Source organism: Jaculus jaculus, chromosome 5, assembly GCF_020740685.1.
Source record: "Jaculus jaculus isolate mJacJac1 chromosome 5, mJacJac1.mat.Y.cur, whole genome shotgun sequence".
NCBI lineage: Eukaryota > Metazoa > Chordata > Mammalia > Rodentia > Dipodidae > Jaculus > Jaculus jaculus.
The window spans coordinates 20,783,141-20,787,681 of NC_059106.1; the positions used below are offsets into that span (position 1 = coordinate 20,783,141).

A 4,541-nucleotide genomic window follows, 5' to 3' on the forward strand; every position below is an offset into this window, starting at 1 on the left:
AGATGGTCCCATGGGAAAAGTTCTTGCCTCACAAGTATAAGATCCTAAGCACTTATGTAAAAGCCATATGAGCTCACACATGCCTGTGATCCAAGTTCTGGGGAAGCAGAAACAGGTGGTTCCCTGGGAACCACTAGCCAGCTAGTCTAGCTGAATCAGTGAAATATTGATTTGTTCTTAAAAGTAACATTTACCTCTGATCTGTTCTCACCTTTTGATCTGTGTACACATTTATGTGCACCCACCCAAACACATAAACACATACATGTATGCACATTATGCATACATTTGCAAAAACCAAAACAAAACAAAATAAAAAATAAGGTGTGCTCAAGAAACCTAAGTATAATATGCATAAGTCTTCTAAGCAGCTTTCACAAAACAATGTTATTTCTGGAAGGTTAAAAAAAAAATCCCTGAAAATAATGTGGTTCCCTGCAGCCTTGGTTTCTTATGTCAAACAAGGTGAGCTTCTGACTTCATGCCTTTTTATATTTCTCCATGCCATTTGTAATTTTATGAAAAGCACCCCGAAATTGAGTTATACTCAATCTCACCAAGTGCAAAGTAGATCATATAAAAAGCAGACAACCCACACCGAGAAAAGCCAAAGTCCTCCACAGTGAGATCTGTCTTTTTTACAGGTGTCTGTAAAGTGTGCTATAAATTTCCACACTAACCAGCCGCCACAGCCATATGTCCAACATTTACCAAGCAAACGTAAGGCAAGGCATTTAAAATACTCATGGAAGATCATGATCTTTTAATATCTACACAGCAGTGTCTGTACTGAGAGAAATCAAAATTGTGCTACATTTAGGAATTAATGACGAACAAGAACATGAGAATATCAGAGAAGATATCAGTGAAATCGCAGTACGTTTTGCAATGGAGTCATGGTGAGAGGTATATGAATGAAGAGCGATAGCTAATTTACCATGGGAATGGGACCTCTCAGTTGGTGAGGGTAAGGATGGAAGCTGCGATGGCTTAGTGCTGCTGTTCATTGGATCAGATTAGGAATTAAGTTTGAGATATACCAGGGTCTCCGACGTAGTTTCCAGGAAGGACTGATGAAAGTGAAAATGCTTCCCGCAGAGTGGGCTTAAGTTCCTGTGGTGGACTAAATAAAAAGAAGGTCAGGAAGCGGCCGCGGTGGTGGTGCCTGTGGTGGGCAGCGAGCCCAAGGCCGTTCGGGTTTGGGGCTGTCGGGGCCTCGGGGCAGAGGCAGTGGTGCGCGCTCGGGGGAGGGGGGTAACTCGGGTCTGGGTTCTGGTCCCCCGCAAGCTCTCCCGGATGGCCCACTGTGTGACCTTGGTTCAGCTGCCCATTTCCTGTGGCCATCTCATTGACAAGGACATTGGCTCCAAATCTGACCCACTCTGTGTCCTTTTACAGGATGTGGGAGGGAGCAGCTGGGCTGAGCTTGGCCGTACGAAGCAAGTTCGGAACTGCTCAAACCCTGAGTTCTGCAAGAACTCTGCAAATTAAGTACCACTTTGAGACAGTCCAGAAGCTGCGCTTTGGGATCTATGACATAGACAACAAGACTCCTGAACTGGGGGCTGATGACTTCCTAGGGGCCGCTGGGTGTTCCCTAGGACAGATGTGTCCAGCCGGGTATTGACTCTACCCTTGATGTTGAAGCCTGGAAAGCCTGCTGGGACCCTCACCACAAGGAAGAGACCAGCAAGAGGGAGGGAAGCAGCTTGTGTCAATGAAGAATTCATTGGTTGATAATCTTCCCGTCTTAGGTCTCTGCACAAGAGTTGAAGGACAGTCGTGTAGTAAGTAACCATGGAGGTGGAGGCCTAGCAATCGAGATAAGAAGGACTTCCTGGGAAAATCAGGTCCTTTTCTGGAATTCTTCCGCCAAGGTGATGGGAAATGGCACTTGGCATACAGATCTGAGGTGATCAAAAACAATCTGAACCCTACATGGAAGCGTTTCTCAGTTCCTCTGCAGCATTTCTGTGGTGGCGACCCCAAGCACACCTATTCGGGTACGCTCGCTGCTCAGACTGACAGCGATGGGTTACATGATCTCATTGGCACCTTCCACACCAGCTTGGCCCAGATGCAGGCAATCCCGGACACCCTGAGAAGCAGCGAAAAAGGAAAAAGCTACAAGAACTCTGGAACTGTTTGTGTCAAGCCTTGCCAGGTAGAAATGGAATATTCCTTCCTGGACTGCATGATGGGAGGCTGCCAAATCAACTTCACTGTGGGCGTGGACTTCACTGTTTCCTTCCCTGACTCCCTGCACTGCCTGAGTCCTACCGTGCTGTGGAGCGTGAGCAGTGCGATTCAGGACTATGACTCGGACAAGCTGTTCCCAGCATGTGGATTTGGGGCCCAGGTTCCTCCTGACTGGCAGGTCTCGCATGAATTTGCCTTGAACTTCAATCCCAGGTATCCGAGGCATTGTGGATGCTTACTGCCAAGCCTTGCCACAAGTTCGCCTCTATGCCCCTACCAACTTTGTACCCACCATCAACCATGTGGCCAGGTTCGCAGCCCAAGCTGCACATCAGAGGGCCACCTCGCAATACTTCGCGCCGCCCGCGACATAGCACAGTTTGTGCCTTTCCGCCGATTCCAGAATGCCACGCGGGAGGCACTGGCCAGACTGTGCTTGCAGAAGGGCCTACACAGCTGGTCTCCCACTTCAAGGCTCAAGGTTGGGCCCCACTAAAGGTGCCTCCAGCCCCAGCCAAGGGCCCTGCACAGACTCCCCAGGTTTAGGTTCCCTTGGAGAGCAGGCTGTGGCTAGTCTTCGGCCTTCTGCCAAGATCCTCTTGGTCCTCTATGGACCAAGCCTGCATATTGTTCCCTGAGCGAGAACTGGATACTTTCATATTTGCTTCTGCTTTTGCTGCCCTTGTCACTGGCACCCCTCTTTCAGTAAAGACCATGGCTTCTTTTTTTTTTTTTTTTGATTCTTAGTTTCGGTTTGTTGATGTTAGGGGTTGTTGAATGACAAGGATACTTTTGCATTGATAGCCCCCACAAACAAATTTATATTTCTAGCCAGGTATCTCTTCACTCCAGAAGATATGGATTAAACTTTTTTTGGGGGGTGTTGAACTTTTGAAAAAACAGACTTTAAATAAAAAGCAACTACATGGAGGCATGTGCCTTTAATCTCAGCACTTGGGAGGCCGGGGTAGGAGGATCTCTGAATTTGAAGCTATACTGAGACTACATAATGAATTTTAGCTCAGCCTGAGATAGAGCTAGACCTTGCTTCAAAAAAAAAATGTACCTCGCCCTGTCTCAGGGTAGAGCTGAACTTGGGACCATAGACAAGATGGAAAGTGCAATTTGAACCTTATTTTTATTTATTTTGGATATTTCAATTTATTCTGTTATATGAATATACCAAAATTTAACCAATCCCTGATTGTTTCTGTTTTATAATTATAAGTAGTTTTGTAACAAACATCTTTGTACAATTATCCTGTGTATCTACCAGGGCATTTATGAAGACCTTGTTCCTAACTATGGAAATGTTAGATGAAAGGGTATAGTTTAAAATTTCAGAGCCGGATGTGGTGGCACATGCCTTTAATCGCAGCATTTGGAAGGCAGAGGTAGGAGGCTCCCCATGAATTCAAGGCCACCGTAAGAGTACATAGTGAATTCTAGGTCAGCTTGGACAAGAGTGAGACCTTACCTTGAAAAACAAACAAACAAACAAAAAACTTTCAACAGGTAATAACTGTTACAGTCAAACTCACTTGTTAATCTGACAGAAAAATCCCATTCCCCAAAATCTCATTTTTAGCTTGAATTTACTTAAATAGGAAGGTTAGTTGTCATTTCCTATGTGTACTTGTGAATTATGTTTCTTTTCAGTAGTCTGCTCACAGGCTGTGTATGTACCACATCTTTCATTCTGTCACTGTGTCACACATGTTGAAAATGTTTCTGCCCCAGCTGCTATCCTTTCCTATACTTTCTATGCAGAACTCAAGAAGCAAATTTTATACATTTTACATTTTTTATATATGATAATCTTTCTTATAAAATTCTATCAATGTATCAATAACAAATAAACATATTCTTAGGTTTACATTTAAAAAATAAAATAAAAAGAAGGTCAGGGAGAACACAGAGCCTTTCACCTGAATGATGCTACCCAATAGTGTGAGCATCTGTCTGTCCTATTACTGTTCCCTTTCACAAACAATGGGGCCCAGATTCACTGGTCTTTCAACATGGACTGAAGACCAGCAGTTCTTCAGTAATCATCCAGGCCTTCTGTGCCAAACTGGGACTGATGAGGCATCCAATATCATGTGCTGAGAAGAAACCAGGTTTTCTGACTGGCTAGCCTGCAGAGAGCTATTGTTTCTAGTCTGCATTCTATAAAGTAAGACAGTTCATCCAATTTATAATTCATATTCACTTTATAGGCTCTGCTCCTTCAGAGATCCTTGACTAATGATACAGAAGGATTTAAAGTGACATTGACAAGGGCTCTAGTACCTTTCAATGTAGTTTCATCCATACTAAAGGAACTTAATCTCTATCATTTT

General features: G+C 44.3%; 1 pseudogene; it reads left to right on the top strand.

Moving 5' to 3' along the window:
* The first annotated feature begins 1,255 nt into the window (after positions 1–1,255).
* LOC101617614 lies at positions 1,256–2,766 on the top strand (annotated as a pseudogene).
* The last annotated feature ends 1,775 nt before the right edge of the window (positions 2,767–4,541 follow it).